This window comes from Neofelis nebulosa, chromosome 7 (genome assembly GCF_028018385.1).
Source record: "Neofelis nebulosa isolate mNeoNeb1 chromosome 7, mNeoNeb1.pri, whole genome shotgun sequence".
In the NCBI taxonomy this organism is placed as follows: domain Eukaryota; kingdom Metazoa; phylum Chordata; class Mammalia; order Carnivora; family Felidae; genus Neofelis; species Neofelis nebulosa.
The window spans coordinates 130,027,784-130,046,688 of record NC_080788.1 but is presented as its reverse complement, the minus strand read 5'-3'; positions in this window follow the sequence as shown (position 1 = coordinate 130,046,688).

Genomic DNA, 18,905 nt, shown 5'->3' with positions numbered 1-18,905 from the left:
ACCATCATCTCAGCTTTCAGCGAGTGGTGCTATTGCTGGTGAAGGGTCTTGCCTCAGTGTTGACGGCTAGAGTGATCGGGGTGATGGCTGCTGAAATTTGGGGTGGCTGTGGCGATTTCTTAAAATCAGAGCGAAGTGAAGTTTGCCTCATTGATTGACTCTTCCTTTCACAAATGACTTCTCTGCAGTAGTCCATGCTGTTTGAAAACATTTTACACACAGCAGATCTTCTTTCAAACTTGGAGTCTGTCCTCTCAAACCCTGCTGCTGTTTTATCAACCAAGTTTCTGGAATATTCTATATCCTGTCTTGTCATTCCAACAGTCTTCACAGCATCTTTTCCAGTTTCTTTGCTCATTCGTAAGAAGCAATTCATCTATTCAAGTTTTATCATGAGGGTACAGCAATTCAAATATCAGAACAATGACAAAGTTTGAAATTTTGAGAGAATTACCAAAATGTGATACAGAGACACAAAGTGGCCAAATGCTGTTGGCAAAATGGCACCTATAGACATACTGAAGGCAAGGTTGCCACAAACTTTCAATTTAATTTGTGGAAAAAGAAAACCTGCAACGCACAATAAAGCGAAGCACAATTAAACAAGGCATGCCTACGATATTTTCTTTTTTTGACTTGGGGGGTGGTTACGTAGTGTGTTATGTAGTGGTATTAAGATTTGAGACATTTTCTATATTTTGATAAATTTCAATCACGTTTATTTTTTTAAAAATGTATCTAATATCTGCCATTAATCCACTGCAGCACACTTTATATTCCTGCCAAGTACTTAATCAAGGAGGAGAAAGTGTGTTTCTGGAGACCAAATAATAACAGGCGAATTTAGGAATGAGGTCTTTGTGAGTGAATCCATTTGAGGCAGTGGCCGGAGCTAATTGCTCCTTGGAGCCTTGGGAAGTGTAAAGACTATAGAAAAGGCTGTAATTAATGTGGCAGGAGTCCCACTGGTGATACGCATAGACACCACCTAAGAGAGCTCCGAGATAGCACTCAAGCTCTCTTCCAGATGCCAGTTTCCCTCACCATTTTCAGGAAGCAGAGCGGGGAGGGAAAGGGAGGCATTTTCTTTGCCAAGGAGAATATCTCTGTGAGAATCTCAACACAGAGGCTTTCCTGCCCTTGACTGCTGACGGTAAATGAGCTTGTCCTTACATACGTGCTTTGCCACCTGGAAAGGCTCCCCAGGCACTTTTATGAGAAACAGGCTCAGACAGATAGAAAGCTAGGGGTCACTTCTTTTGCCATAGATGAGCTGCTATCTTGGTCAGGGCACAGCAGCCATTTAATGGAGACAGAGAAACAAAAATGTAATTACCACTGTTGAAATTTGTCCTGACACATGGTTAATGCTTCCATTTTGTATAAAGTGACAGAGGAGGGCTCCAGAGAGAAACTGGCCCATATTTCAGAAAACCTAGGACACAGGCCTTTAGCACTCAAGTAGGTAGGATCAAACTTGGATGAATACATCCTCTCTGTTTATTACATTGTCTTGTTTTCTCATCCACAAACAGATAGAGCCAGTCTTTTTTCCTTTGAGGAGAAGCATCATGAATTAGGGTAAGTGAATAGATGAAACAAACAAACAACTTATCTCCCTGATCTGAATCTTAGTTTCTTCACTTGCAAGTGGGAATAATAATTATATAGGAACAAACTCATTACGTTTGTGAGCACAAATGAGATAATAAATAGGAAAACATCTTTAAACTGAAAAACAACTGTTAAAACATTATTAATTAATAACATATAAAACAAGGCAACTTGCCTATGTGGCTCTCTACATGAATACTGAAAAAAGAAAAAAAAAAAAAAACCTCTCCCCTCTTCCTTATCATTGAAATCCAAAGCCTTTCTAGCTTGCTCCTGAGTAGTAATCTGATGCCCAGAGACAGAGAAGTGCTATGTACTTGGAAAATATTTAAAAAGTAACAATTTCCAGACATTCCAGCCCCATAAACTGATCAGTCCAGACCTAAGAATTTTCTTCAGAGAAGTTAAATGACACTTGACTTGAGGTTACAGTTAAAAGCTTTCCAAGTCACAAGACCATCATTCAACTTTTTTTAACCAATGATCTAGTACACAGTCTATTGATTATGCTGGATATTCTCCACTTGCCCTTCCAGATTCACTCTCCATCCTTCTCTATCCTGTGCTGTGTTCCTGAAAGCTGACTTTTACCTTCTTAACCGGGTTCCCTCATCTTGTAGCTTTCAGCTGGGATGGTCAATGGAAAGCATTGGGAGGAAAGTAGAAAGTGGGAAGGGAGTAAGAAGTAAAGTTTGGGATACTTTCCCAAACTCACTACCTACTGGGTCACAGGTTGGCATTGTCTATTTCCCACCAATTGCCAAGATTACTCGTTGGGCAACCATCTTAGAACTGGATTCCTCTGTGTCTGGATTCCAATGACAACTCTCTCCTCTCTCCCTTTCCCCTTCAAATGTAGGGGTGGTAACAGTTCCCAGTTCTTGTTAGCTCTAGAATGATATGCAAGCATTTGCAATGTATCCTTTGAGTATATTTTCCTTAATTAACCAAACAAATGCTTCTCTTTCCCCTTGGGACTTTTACCTATCAGTGTGATGTACCAGGCATTATGGGAGATTAGGAATACAGGAGAAAGAAACTGCCCTAGGTAACTTGTAATTTAAATATGGAAGGTCATCGAACAGTGCTGTATTATTGAGCTCAAATGTATTAGGAGTTCAAAGAAAGGGGAAATCGGTAATGCATAGAAGAGTCAAAGAACTTGTCATCATTAAGATCACAGAATAATACTCTCTTGTCAGGAAAGTATTCCTTGATCTTTGAATGGAAAATCCAACTATTACACGTTCTTATGGTACACAGCATCTGTAACTTGTAACTCTCGTAGAGATTTTACATTTTTTATTTGATTATTTAACTGGCATTGGTTTCGCCCCCTGGGTAACAAGCACTATGGTGGCAGAGATCATGTCTGCTTTCTGTCCTACAGTTGTAATCCCAGCACCTATCACTATGTCCCGCACATACTAAGCCCTCAATAATTTACTTGTTGATTGACTACTTAAATGAGTGAATGAGTGAGAATATTCAAGTGGACATGGTGAACGATTTTAGCTACATCAGATCAAGATCAGAGATTCTTTACCAGGTTTATAGATCGTGATATGCAATAACATTAAATACTTCTTTGGGAATTTTTCTTCAAAGATACAGAGAGCTATATCTTTCTGATTAAGTCCTTCTTAGGAGTAGATCAATCAAATTCAGTGACTTTTGGTCCTTATCCAATGTATAGTCTTAAATAATAGCCTTATTATTTAAGTCCAGGTCAAATGTTGTATCACATAATTGCTTTTACTATAGTGTACTAAGGACAATCACAGGCCTCTGCTTCAGTTGATGACAAATGACATTCTCTAGGCGTAATTCAGATTTGCACACTTATTGGCCAGAAGCATGAATTCCCTGAGAATCAGGTTGTTTTTAACCTAGGAAGGCAATGGGTCTCAATCTTTTGTGTATCAGAATCACCTATTGTTTGTTAAATGCAAATCACTTGTTCCCCCCACCCAGAGTTTCCAATTCAGTAAATCTAAGGTGGGGCCCAAGAATTTGCAATTCCAGATGTTGCTGGTGTTACTAGTCTGGGGATCAATTTTGAGAACCATTGCACTAAGGAAGCCTTCTTTGTCAGAATTCCTAAGTAAAAATCATTTCACAACTAATAGTTTTTCTTATCTCACAATTTCTGCATTTTATCTTAATTTGTTATTTTGTTCTTGAATATTCAATTTCGGCAAACATTTATCGAGAGGCTAAAATAGGGTAGCACCGTTCTAAGTAACTGAAACAAACACACACAAAAATTTCCCTGCCCTCATAGTGTTTTAATTTATTATTTATAGTAAGACATACCAAAAACATATTTTTGCTTAATTTATGGGAAAGAATCTTTCCCAAGAAAGCACTTTTTGTTGTTGTTATGGCAATCTTATTCTACCCACTTCATTAATTGTTAACTCCCAGATTTTTTTATAGAAAGACCCACATTACGACTGAATAAATCTATTTTTTGTTTTAAAAATATCCTTTGACAGACTAAGACGCATAATGCATTTTTTCATCATTTCTTTGAATTATATTCAAATACCTTTGGTTTGCCTGTTTGTTGTGCCGTGGATCTTCAGCAATGCCAGAGACAATGCTTGAAGGTTCTCTGCTTCATGTGAAGAAACTACCCTCAACCAAAGTTCCTCAAGAGTCTGCTGGTATGTAATGTTAATCATACCAGGTAAGGACTTACATAAACCAACAGAGAATATGTGGCTAGAAATTTCACAATCTGCTTTGTGGAAAACTTGGATTAAACAGTAATTTCTACATTTGTTTCCAAAATGGCTAAAGCCAGTGAGATCTAAATGTCGATCTTAATATTTGCTATTTTTATCTGCACCATACACACACCCAAAAAGTGAGTAAATTTGCATGTTTTATAGTGTATAGGGTTTTGTATTGAGTTCATTATGAAATATAATTTAAAATAATTTAGGGAGACTGATTATCCAGATGATTAAAAAAATCTTCACTAGCTATTTAATATTAAAGCATACATACATTCACTTACATTACAGCAGTAACATTAGTAACATGGTAAAAAATGCCTGTAAATTATTCTATTACCCAGTGACTGATAGTGGGAATAAGATAAGAAAGTATCAAACCCAGTGTCAGAATGGAGAATAAGTTGTGTTCTGGACATGAGGCCTTTACATACTTCGCCAAGGAGTTTGAGCTCTGACATTAGAATTTGAGATTATCTCTGCTCTTCCATTAACTAAATAGTAAACTTGGGCACTTTCTATAACCTCTCAAACTGTCAACTTCTGTATCTGTAAAATAGGTTTAACAACAATACTCGAAAAGATTACTTTGCATTAAATCAAGTAAAAGTTCTTAGCTGAGAATCTCACACATAGTTAAGTCTGTCACACATGTTAGTTATACAGGTTGTGATGCGTATGAATTACAGAAAGCTAAATCCATTCAAGAACGAGAAAATGGAAGAGGGATAAGATCCAGAAACAGGCAAGCCAAGTACACTGAAGTGTTTCTGATCAGTGTTTCCTCCAGAGCGTAATGAACCACTAGTTTAGAGGGATGCTCCAAGAAGCACCATTTCAAGGTTAAAGAAACCTGGGAAACATTGAATTTTGCATCATCTTTCTGGATATACTTATTTGCGTATCGATAGCCTTGAGAAGGTGTGCAAAATCCTTCCAAACATCTTCCAGTCCTTCCAAATTGGGCTAAATGATCTCTTACACTGCCAATTATGTCCTGTAGTCTTTAAAATGTGTTGGGCAGTGCTGGTCCCAGACTTAACATCACTTTATTGTGGTAAGGTGCTGGTAGTAGGAGAAGAAAGACAAGTTAGAGTCAAGGGGGATCGCAAATAGAATCGGCAGAAATTTTACAGGCAAAGGGACGATCCCAAGATGACACGCATGACATCAGTCATGCATTAACTTTTCTTTGATTTGAACAACGATGGCAGTTTTTAAAAATGTAAAAATCAAATACGGGAGATTTTATAAGCATGGACATGTGTCTGATCTGGTGGGAAATAATAACCTCAACACATTCCACATGGGTCATTGGCTGTCATTGTGCATATTCCCAGCAAATTGGGCCCTTTGCTCCTAACTTAAACACCCGTTTTTGCCTAATTATGCTGTGTATTTACATTTCACATTATCTTTGTTAACGCGTGGAAATCCAGCTGGTGACCTAGCAGGAAGTCGCTTGAAGTCATAACTCTTAATTACCTTCCCCGGAGCCCAGTGGTTTGAATTGAGAGGTAGTCAGAATGGTTTACAGGAGAGATCTCAGAAAAAACATGCAGATGTACAAGCTGTGGTGTTTTCGGCTAGAAGCCCGAGCTCAGTGCCTTACAGCAGCACGGGCTTTGGCTTAGATAGAGCAGTGTTCAAACATATTAGCTGGCTTGTATAACTTTGATGAGTGACTTGATCTTTCCATGCCTCAGTTTGCTTAATATTAAAATGATTAAATAATAATACCTAAATCCATAGGACTTGAGAGAAAGGAAAATAGAGGACTATGTGTAGAGCACTTAACATAGCCTCTGAAATACAGGACAGGCTCACTAAAAGAGTAACTTTATTTTTATAACAATAATAATAATAGTAATAATAATAATATTGTTATTATATTATTATTATTATTTCCTTGTGTAAAGTAAGAAGTGATTAAATTCTTGTTGCCAAAAATTATAGTAGTGTATATAATAGACAGTATTCATTAATAATGAGCAATTCATTGTTAACTTCTCCTTCTCCGATGATTTGTCGATTTGATGTTTTTCTCTCTTCTTTAGAAATGCATCCATTTTTTGTTTCCTATATCATGGTAAAAATGTTAAATTTCTCATTTTTTAAAATGGCCAATGCTTCACAGATTTTAAGTGGTCAATAAATATTACTAACTAAATCATTGGAAACGAAAACCAACATGTCATCAGGAGCACCTTTAAGTATTTCATGATTCCTGAAGCTGAATAAACTTCATCAATGGCATAAAAGCACATGAAAATGCTTAGCAAATCAACAGAGTTAAGGCTAAGAAATACATGTGTTTTATGATGGATTCAAATGATGGGTGTCTTGTCTCATGTAAGAAAAGGACTGATCAAGCCACTGAAAATTGTTTCATATGCCTCCATTAATATGAATGTCATCATAATAATTACTGGTTATTGACTCTGTTCCATGGCCAAGAACTGTGCTAAGAATCACATACATTATGCCATTGACATCTCACAAAAACTCTTCAATAAGTACCATTATCCCCAACTTACAGATGAGAAAACTGAGGAGATATAAAAATGGAAAATGCCTCAACCCAGCATTTCTTTCTGTACCTTTCTTCTAGTGAAAGAAGATGTATCACTAGCCACAGGAGCAGTTTGGGATTTAGATACAGCATTCCCATCTCCCTGCAATTTTTTCATAGATGGGCATTTCCTCCAGCTGGACCACAGCCACTCTCATAGATTTCTCTGGTTTGAGTTGGTCCACAATAATTTTATCTCTGCATTTCTGTTTTAAAATGTTATGCTTGTACATCTGAAGTAAGCCATGGCATATTTTGTCTGCATAGAGAATGTGTATCTGTGTTGAAAGAGAGTGAATTTAACACAAAGGAAGGAAAGAGACAAATGGACAAGGTGAAGCCTAGGACCCAATCGTTCCTCAGTTCAGCCTCACTTATGCCTTTTTTGTATTCTCATCATGTCACCAACATTTTGTTTTTCCCTTTAAGCTAAGTAAAGTTGGGTTTCTGAAGCTTTCCGTTAGAAGAGCGCCACCTATTTAAATCAAAGAGGTTAAGTCCAAAATTACATGGCTGGTTAGTTGTAGAGGCACAGGATAAATAAAACCAGGTCAATTAATGCAAAAGCCCCTTCCCTGAAAACTAGAAACTGTATTACAGCTTGACGAAAATATTTAATAATCCATGTGATCAAGAAAAAATACCTTTTAAGAACACTTGGACATTTTTCTAATGCACTAATAATGCAATAACAAGTGGATAAAATGAAGCCTTCAACTCTCAATATCAGTAACTACTTTCACATTAAGGTCTGTAAATGAATTAAAATAGATTTTTTATGGCAGCTTGTTGAATAAGCAGCACAATCTAGCAGCTTCTCCTAAGCAGGCCATCAGTCGTGATGATAAAACAGAGATATTACGTTCACACAGTTTTATATTCTGTTTTCAGAAATTATAGTTGTAGAATAGTGGCAGGTTCATGGATAGGAGCTAAACAGTAGGCACAGGACAAAGGAAAAGAGGAAACTGTAGTTTCCCGGAGCCATTGAAAATAATGTACCAACAGCTCAACTAGTGATGAAATGCTAATGGCAGTGATGAACTGATGGAAGCATACAAACGATCACATTTTGATTTTATGAAGACCATTGCTTCCAGATTAAAGCTGATAATAAGCTATGAATATGGACCTATAGTTGTAGTTTTCCTGCTATTTTGGCTTTTAATGTTATTTATATTACCAAGTCTAGTAGTTCACATGAACAAATGGATCTTGATCTTGACCACCCTGCAAGAACCTCAAACAGATGCCCTTTGGTAAGTAAAACCATCATTTTTTTTTTTAGGTTGCCCAAAGCACAAGCAATCTCTGGGGGCTGGAGGTGACTTTATCCTCATGGGCAGATGTTATGACTCCCCACACTATTCTAGAAAGCCCATGGCTGCCAGAATATTTCATGGGTGCTCTTAAACATCACCCAACATAAGCTAATATTTCATTTTAACTGTGGTTCTGGGAAACACAAATGGAGACGTTGGATTGGAAATATACGAGGTATATTGGACATGGGTATTTTGAGTTTGAATGCAGAGTATCTCCAGAAAATATGTACTCCTCTGAAACTGTTTCCGTATGTTTCCTGATCCACAGCTTTCACTACACAAGACATGGTGTTATCTTGATTAATGCCACAGTCGTAAATATATGATGAATGGGACTTTACGCCCATTCTAGCCCTTTCTCACTGTAACAAGATCAAAGTAAATATATTTCATTCTGCTATGAATGTGTTTTTTTCATCTTGTGTAATGCAAAAGCAGCTCCACTTTCATACGTGCCTAGAAAGGAAGGAAAAAATATTTTCTAAAGTTAAGGTCTCTTTTCTTCTGTAAGAGGTAATACACATATTGTTTTTCCCTTAATACGAAGGGGTTATAAAACTCAGAAAATTACTTTCTTTTCTATTATTTACTGATGCCAAATTTTGGAGAACTAAAGAAAGTTGGCATTTAGCAGTCACGTCAAAAAAATTGTATCTAAATTTTGTTCTTTTCCATTATTTGGAATTTTTTTGTTCTGTATTTAATTTTGATAACAATTTCCCATATTTCTCTATTAAAAACAGTCCTTCAGCAAACATGTCATGTACCTATTTATAGTAAATTCTTAACAGTGGGGGTGTTGAGCCTAAGAGAATATATAAAATACATCTCTATTTTACATTTTTTACATACTTCTCTTGAAATAACTCTTGAAAAGTGATACCAATTTATATGTTTACCTGCATACTTTCAAAAACTTGACTTTGTCAAAATTATAAAAAATTTTCTGTTTTTGTTTTGAGTTTTTATTGTGAGAAAGGGTTGAGCATCTTTTCATTTGCTTTGGAAAATTTGTGTTTTTTGCCCTTGTCCTCTTTTTTTTAAACTATGTTTTCTTGCATATTTTCCTTTGATTTTTTTATTTTTATTGATTTGAAAACATTTTATATTAAGAAAATTATATTTTGGGGGCACCTGGGTGGCTCAGTCAGTTAGGCATTCGACTTTGGCTCAGGTCATGATCTCATGGTTCATGAGTTTGAGTCCTGGGTCAGGTTCTGTGCTGACAGCTCAGAGCCTGGAGCCTGCTTCAGATTCTGTGTCTCCCTCTCTCTGCCCCTCCCCCACTCATGCTCAGTCTCTCTTTCCCTCTCAAAAAAAATAATAAACATTAAAAAAAATTTTTTAAAGGAAATTATATTTTAATGCCTCAAATGCAACCTGATATTTAGAATCAATTAATTGTTTAATGAAGTGACTTTGTTAATTTCCTTTTGGTGTTTTGAAGGGAATTTTTTTACAAGCACACAAAAACTATAAACATATAATTCAATCAGTTATATTCTTTGGGACATTGAGGTACTTGTTCTTGCTTAGAAAGTCTTATCATTTATTAAAGAAAAATAATCTATTCTTACCTGCTTATAGCTTCATTTTCAAATGCACATTTTTTATTTAAAAACTTTTAATATTTATCTACTTTTTCGAGAGGGAGAGCACAAGCGGAGGAAAGACAGAGAGAGACACACACAGAATCCAAGCCTCCAGTCTGTCAGTGCAGAGCTAAGAGACAACACGGGCTTGAACTCAGGAACCATGAGATCATGATCTGAGCTAAAGTTGTACACTTAACCAACTGAGCCACCCAGACATTCCTGCAAATTTTTGGTTCATAGAAAATTGACTGTTGCATACAAAAGGCAGAATAGGATGCAAGTTTAATTTTTTCCTCTGAATAGATTTCCTGCTTTCCCAACACCAATTATTTTATTCTTTAGAGAATAGAGGTGTTAAAATGAAGAAAGTTAAGTAAACTGAGTTTCAATGACCTTATCAATATAATAATTGTGATGCCTCTTTAGTTGGTAACACTACATCTCGAAGACAATAATCAATGTGAAAGCAGCCAAAAACCACAAAACAGCTTTTAAGCTTTGTTGAATTTAAAGACCCTTTTTCAATTTGTGAAGGCTTTTATTATGTGTACAAATTAAATTTCAAAGATGGAAAATTTATTTTAGTAAAAGTTATAATTTTACACGAGGCAAAAAACATCTACATGCGATTTTTTACTGTTGTCTAGACAAAGAGGATTTCCTATGTGACCATTGTTGACATACTGATAACAGCTGTCATGAGAATATTGCAATATGCTACTGACCCATCACGTATTAGGCATGGGCTTTAACTGCATTCCTATTTGATGGGATAGGATTTTCTCTGAGTCATTCTCCCTTGTAATCCACACCTTGCAGTTAAAAACAGAACACAGTAGATGTTCAAGGCATTTTTGTTGATTTCATTTGCATAGCTGGATTTGGCAATTCAATCCCTCAGTATAACAAAGAAAACTGCTAAATACTCCCCATTGTGATTACATCTAATACCCTGATATCAAACAACAGGGTATTTTATTATGACTATACTTTTTTTTTTAATGTTTACTTATTGTTGAGGGGGGGGGGAGGGAGAAGCAGAGCACAAGTTGGGAAGGGGCAGAGAGAGAGGGAGACACAGAATCCGAAGCAGGCTCCAGGCTCTGAACTGTTAGCACAGAGTCTCATGCAGCCTTGAACCCATGAACTGTAAGATCATGACCTGAGCCAAAGTCAGACACTTAACTGACTGAGCCACCCAGGTGCCCCATGTCTACACTTTAATTAACAATACTCTCCCAGCAATAGACAATTATGAACTGTGTTCATCTAGATATGTATGTTAGTATATTTAGTTTTAAAAATGTTGAAATCTACCAGATTTAGTAACATTCCCGAATCATGCATGCACCAAGCACTAACTGCCAAAAAGAAACATGTTCTTTGCAATGTCCTAGGGGAGGCAAGGAGAGAAACTCTACAGAATTGAATAGGCAGGTGGCCTGTGGGGACACAAGTTGCCTTAATGGGTATTGTGCCAGTGCACAGTCTTGAAGGGCATAAATAAAATGTGATGGAAATAGAAAAGAAAGAGAAAGACTCCATATCCGTAGGGACATATAAAGTATTGTGACAATATTCTAACAGCTGTTACATAACTTTTGTCAAAATCCATTTTAAACTGGAAGATTAGAGTAGAATTTTGCTTAAAAAATAAAGGTTATGCTCCCTATCAGTCATTTTTTGACATAGTGATATATTAAAAGCTACATAGATAGATAGATAGATAGATAATAAAAGCTAAACACCTCTAATTTTATCCATGAAACCAGAACTTTAGGATAATGAACTAAGCATGAAAGAGAACAAAAAAACGTTGTTTTGATTTGACAACCATGAAACTGAAATAGGCTGTTACGGGATGAGTTATATCCTCCCAGAATTCATATATGGAAGTCTTAACCCTCAGAATGTGACTGTATTTGTAGGTAGGGTCTTTAAAGAGTTAATTAAAATAAAATGAGGTCATGAGGATAGGCCCTAATCCAATATGACTGGTGTCCTTATAAGGAGAGGAGATTGGGATGCAGGGGAAGACACTAGAAGACAAGCATTTATGAAACACGGACAGTGGCCTCAGAAGCCATCCCACTGACGTCTTAATCTCAGACTTGGTACTTTGTTATGGAAGCCCTAGGAAACTAATACAACAGATTTCATACATAATTTTTTTTTCAAAACCATTATTTTTTGCATTCAAGGTAATATGCTTTAATAGCTTTGAATATGTTGTCATTTGATTCTTAGGACAAGTCTATGCATTATTAATTCATGCATTATTAATTCAAATGTATGAGGAAATAAGATTAAGACTTTAAGTGATTTGGGGCACCTGGGTGGCTCTTTGGTTAAGCTTCCCACTTTGGCTCAGGTCACGATCTCATGGTTTGTGAGTTTGAGCCCCACATCAGGCTCTGTACTGACAGCTCAAAGCCTCGAACTGTTTTGGATTCTGTCTCCCTCTGTCTCTGCCCACTTCTCCATGTGTGCTCTCTCTCTTTCTTTCAAAAGTAAATAAACTTAAAAAAAATGAATTTAAGTAATTTGCCATGTTCACACAGCTTATGTATCACAGCGAAAGACTGAAAGTAGGTATGTCTCATTCCAAAACATTTCTTTTAATCACTATACTATATATTCATGTAGCCTATCTTTGATGAAAGATTGCCAATGAGCTGTTCAAATGCAAAATAAATGTCAAAAGTAAAAACAAGATAAGACTATTTCAGTGATTAAAATACTGAAGGGCCGCTTTCTGTCATATTTAGAATCTGATAGATTGATGACAAACTAGGAAAGAACACAAGTTCAAGACTAGAAGCTTCTTAAGGAAAGCTCTGTTAGTAATAATATAATTCACTTAATGAATCTTTACTGAGCACCTGTCCAAGGCCCTGAACTAAGACTATATACATAGTACTGAATTCACAAATTTAGAGCTTGATGGTAGAAAATAGAAAAAAAAAAATGTTAGTTACAAAATTACCAATGTTACCAGTGCACAGAATGAAATGGGAACATAAATGTGACTTCTAGCTCAGACTTTGCAAAATTATTTCTACCTAGAAGGAAAAGAATCTCATAAAATAGAGGGGAGCAAGATGAGAAGGATAGACTTGTAAAGATAAATAAGAAGCTATGAGTGGACATTTCTGGTTTTACCCCGTTTCTCAGCAGGTTATGAATTTTCACAGAAGAAATGATACTTGTGTACTCGCAGTTATAGGGACCAGAGTCTTTCTTACTAACATCAGGTACAATATATATATATATATATATATATATATATATATATATATATATATATATATTTCTTTGGAGCAATGTGTAAGAATTCTTAGACCTTAGCCAAGTATTATGCCTATGTTTTAGGCTTCTCTAAAGAAAGCCATGTTTTCTGAAGCTATTGATCCTTGGTCATATATTGTATTAGTTTTCCAGGGCTGCTGTAACAAACTACCACAAACTGGGTAGCTTAAAAAAGAACAACAGAAATTCTCACCCGATTGTTCAAGGTGTTGGTAGGATTCAGGTAGACTGAGGGTGAGGCAGACTCTCTCCCAGTCTTGTCTCCTACCTCCTGGTGGTTATTGGCAATCCTTCCTATCCCTGGGTTAATAGATCCATCGCTCAAATTCTGCCCCAGTGTTCATATGGTGTTCCCCTGGGGCCTCACCTCTGCTTCCTACAAAGACCCCAGTCGCATTGGAGGAAGGCCCACCCTAATGATCTCAACTTACCTTCATTACATCTGCAAAGACCCTACTTCCAAATAAGGTCACATTCACAGGTATTCAGATTATAACTTCAATATCTCTTTCTCGTGAACACAATTCAACCCGTAATATGTGACTTTCCTGACAGCATTTTCTTTGGAATCCACGATGCTTACATGAGGAATTGATAGTCAAAATAATGCTGTGTATCGAACAGCTACAAAACCTCATTAACATACAGTAAAAAACATTTCTTTTCACCCATAAATATAGAGGATGGCTGGCTATTTCTGTTGATTTGAGTTGGGCTCTGGGGTCTCACTCATACTCTGGCATTAAGCTGCATGTAGACTGGAAATCTTTGTGATCTTGGTTGGGTCCTCCCACGTGTTGGATCATGACAGGGACATCTGAGCTGAGGTGGTTTGATTCCACTCCACATGTCTTATCCTCAAACTGGCTTGGCTGAGGTGGAAAAGAGGATGTGGAAATATACAAGTGATTATTTAGGTTTCTGATTGTGTCAAATTTATTATTTGTCTCATTGGCCAAAATAAGTCCTTTTGTCAAGCCCAGAGTCAGAGTGGGAAGATATCATCAAAAGATGTAGAGAGACAAAAATACTGGGACCATTAATACAACTAATTTGCTGTAGACTTACCTTCCTTCTCTGGTTCTTTGTTTCCACGTTGAAAATTCCTTTTTCAGTAGTTATTTCTCGTATATAAGTGTCGCTTCCCCCAAAGCCTCTTTCAATTAATTCTCTTCAAAGTTGTTTTTGAATACAGTAAACACCCTTTTTCAAAAATATGATTTTAGATTTTTCTCTTTCCCTTCTTAACACATCAAAATAAACTCATGCATTAGCAACTGAACTCTTTCTTTTTCATTATCTATTGCATACACTTAGACTACCTTACCTCAAATATCAGTTTTGCTCTGACACTTCCTTTCCAAAGTACCAACAACAAAGTGACTCCCCATTACTCAGCTTAATACTTGACCCCTCTGGCTGTCTACTAGTTTGGTTTCATAATTTAGTGGTATTTCTTATTAGAATTGGAGCTTCATAAGAGCAGGACTTGGTCTCTCTTACAAGTGAATAGTATGGTCTCTTGTCAAGCAAGGTATAAGATTTAACATATACTTAAAACAAACAAACAAACAACAACAACAAAAACAAGCTTACACATTCCCTTGTTTTCCAATCAAGGCATTTTCCCCCTCATCCCTGTCTTTGATTTCTGCCTATTTGTTACACCAGCCTAGAGTGTCTTTGCTTTCCAATCATAAAGTACCCCTGAAAAAGATACAAAGTAGACAAAGAAAGTCCATTTTCTCATAGTCTGTGGGAAGGAAGCCATATACATAGGTGATAATAAAATACAGTCATTGCCATGACATAAATATTCATTAAAAACTATGGAAGTGTATAGAGAGACACCTGATCATGTATGGAAAGGGCAATCACATTTTCCTGAATTAAAAAGGAGAGTAGAATTCTTCAAGCAAAGAATGGAGCAAAGGTGGAGGCATGGACCAGTAAGGCCATGAAGGAACAACAAAAAGAATATTATTGAAGTGTCAAATTCAAGCCCCTGAATAGTGATATATAGACTGATGGGGAAAGCAGTGGCATGGACCATATGTTGGAGAGTCTTTATGCCATGTTAAAGAACTTGAACTTAATAAGTTTCCAGATGTGTAAAGATTTAAGCAAAAGAGTAAGAATTCCAAGTTTACCTTTCTAAACCTGGACCCAATAATTCCACTACATGGCAATTACAACCTTCAAGTCCTGAGTCTCATTCTCTGAATCTTCCTTTTAAACGTAAATTTTGCTCTGCTAATGTACTACTGGCTTAATGGCTGACTCAGTTGATTTTGTTCTCAGTCTTTTTGTGTTTTCAAATGCTCATCTTCTAAAGACAAAACATAAGTGAGAAGGTAGAAACAATAGCAAACTTTTCTGGCAATATGGCAAAAATGTGCAAGACATTTTTTTTTTTAATGCTAACATTGGTATCATTCAAATCCTAATGATGCAGACATTACAGGCTAAGTGAATAAAAATTGATAAGACCATTTGGGCTACTTAGAGAACAAATGTGTCCCTTATATTATTTTCAAGACCATTGATTTAAAACATAATACTTTAAGTAAAGGAATATGCTTTTGCCTAAGACTACCCCAATAGACAAAATAGATTTTTCCATCTTGGAAGAAATTTTTACTTTTATTTGCTGTGTGTAAAATTATGGGGAAAGGAATTTGAACTCAGCCTAAAGTACAGGCATGGGAATTAGAAAGCGGAAGAAAAATTTATGGAACAAGTATAGATTCATCTGAAAGGCTAGATTAATTTTCACATGCTTATGCATGAAATGTTATTGCCTGTCTAACTATTCCATTATGTGTTAATAATAAAATAACCCATATGTGCAAAATGGTATGTCACACCAAGAGAAAATGTTCAAAATGCCAAGTAAATACCACAACAAATGTATGAAAAATGCTTTACTGATGGTTTTACTTTGCAAATTCTTTTGAAGATTTTTCTTTTTCATTCTTCTGGAGCACAGAAAGCAAGGGTTCTCTGTTCATAGAAGAATTTTGTTTGGGTACAATTTTACATCCATTCAGTTTATATTTAACTGGAAACTTAAAATATTATGCTCTATAATGTTTTAAATTAGTATTTAAAAACATGTCAGGCTGTGAGGTTGGTTCTCCAAGCAGTATGGCTTTGAGAAAAGCTTAATTGGATGGTGTTAAGTCCTTTCTTGTACTTTGAACTTTTCCTTTTTCAGTTTCCAATGTTTAAAATAAAGTTTTAGAAGAACTGAATATATTACTTTCTTCCTTGGATACAATGCTTTCATTTTTGGCAAATATTTATTTATCAATCACCCCCCCTTTGGTAGCTCTCAAGGACTTCAATTTATCTAATAGCAATGCACATTACCCCTGGACCCACTCTTCCCTCCTGAATTTCCTCTTTTGTTTATGTAAAGCCAATAGGGTCCCTTACCTTTGTAGAAGACTTTCATTACTTGACTGCAAATTTGGTTCAAAGTATCAGCCAGTCCTTTTTTTTTTAATAGTTTGTTAGATATTTTTCCACACCCGCTTTACCAACATTTTGAAGGAGACAAGGGTTTCAATTTGGTTATTTTGTCACGATGAGCATTAGCTTTAGACCAGTCTCTCTCTTTTTTTTTCTGTTGTCGTGAGCCTGTTTCTGTTTTAATGCCCAACTGGAAAGGTCTTGATCAAGTTGGATTTTTGTGGAATTACAATCTCCGTGGAAGCCTCAGTGACAGCAATTTGTTTCCTATCATCCATAGATACACCATAGCCATGGAACAATAGCTTCTGCAAAGCTAATAACTGTTCATGCCATAGTGAGGTTATAGCTTGCTCTGCAGTAATGTTGTTTTTGAGGTGGCATTTTAAGGAACTTTGTCCAGAATTTGATTCCATCAGTTCACACATTCCTGGAAGCTTTACCTTTCTCCTTTGGCAGCATGGTGAAAAACATAAACTGCAGGCTCAGGCAGATCTTAGCTCTAACATTTGGTCTGCCACTTATTTGCTGGGCAATTTTTCTAAGATGGAGAAGACAGTGTGGATGCTTCTATTTTTAGCAATTCTGGACTAGGTTAATTCAACCAAACTTCTGAATTAGTTTTAATGAGAACCATTAAGATAATTACAAATAAAACAAGTGCTTGAAGACATCAAAGAAAATCCAGGTAGTGGTGACTGAGGAGGCCAAGATCCTGGAGGAGAAGCCTGTGCAGTGAAACAAATCTCAGGACTGGGAGCACTCTACTCTTTGTGACATTTTCTGATCCTGGAAGAGTTGCCTAAAAGGTAGAAAAACTGAGCAGTTCTATTGGAAGTCTGACAAGAAGAGGCAGACAAAACTGATGATCAGGGCCATCAAGGCTGGAAAGAGTATGATAAATCCCTATGCTTTGGTTTGGGATCATGAAGTAGGGGTGAATGGAAAAAGCCACAGAATACCTCTTACAAGGACTGAGGTTAAGAAAAATAAGGTGATCCTAGAATGCTAGTTTTTTAGCCTGACCGCATATCAGAAGTAAAATTGAATTATCTCTAGGGATTATAAGCATCTGGAGCCATAGAATACCTCTTGCAAGGACTGAGATTAAGAAAATTAAGGTGATCCTAGAATGCTAGTCTCTTAGCCTGACCACCTGTCAGAAGTAAACTTGAATTATCTCTAGGGATTGTAAGCTTCCAGAGCCTTGACTTATCTCTACAACTTCTCAGTGTCCAATGTTTAATGATAATAATTTTTTAAAAAATTGAAAAAGAAGAAAAACCAAAACCAAAAAAAGGATCATTCCTCAGAAGGCTCTCTGCTGCATGGTGGTGACACCTTTCATGGGAATGGTGGTGTTTCTGCCCTGAGGGTGTCACTGGGGTAATGAAGACAAAATGATGGGTGATGGCAACCAATCACAATGGGCAGGAGAAATTTAAGAGTGGCCTGTTGAGGTGTTTAGGAGGAGGTAGAGGCTCCAGGGGTGAGGGGAAGAGTAGTTGCTGGATCCCAAAGGAGAGGGCTGATGAAGCCAAGTGTCAGGATTCATGAAAACCCCTTCTAGAACATGCTCCCACATCGTCACACACAGGTGGGCATGGTCTGGGTCCAGGCTCCCAGATCTTCTTGTCCTGGGACAAAGAGATGAGTGGTTGGTAACCAGTGCACACACTGGTGTTCTGTCATTTTGAACTTTCTTCTGGGAGACCTGAAGGCAGAAAAGGAATCTGCAGGGGCTAGCTGTTTTCCTACCTGCCAGCAAAGTAAGAGGAGCATGGGGTGCCCTGTCAGATGTGCTGCCCTGACAAAATAGCTGCAGACAGCCAATCCCTGTTACCATATATTACAGGATGCAAAACTTTCAGTGAGCATGCTCAACATCTCCATAGAAGAAATCACTGCAGCTGTGCACAGGAGATTGCACTATATTTAAGAACACGCTGTTTGAGATGAACTTCATGCAGATTAGCAAAGAGAAGTGATCAATATGCACATCTTTGTTCAAATGGTGACTGTGAACCTCCACTAGTCCCAGCCTCACACAATCTGATGTCATGCTGCTGTTATGATGAGCTACAAGCGGTGAAGGTTAGGTCCACCATGGCTGAGCCCACCCAGAGGAGAGACCAAAGCTTACAATGGCCTTAGAACTAGCCAGGATGCTTCCCTTGAAGTTTGCAGAACTCTCCATTCATTCATGATCATAAAAATCAGCTGTAATGCTTGCCACTGGCCGTTCTTTTTACCTTCAGTCGTGTAATCTTTCCGA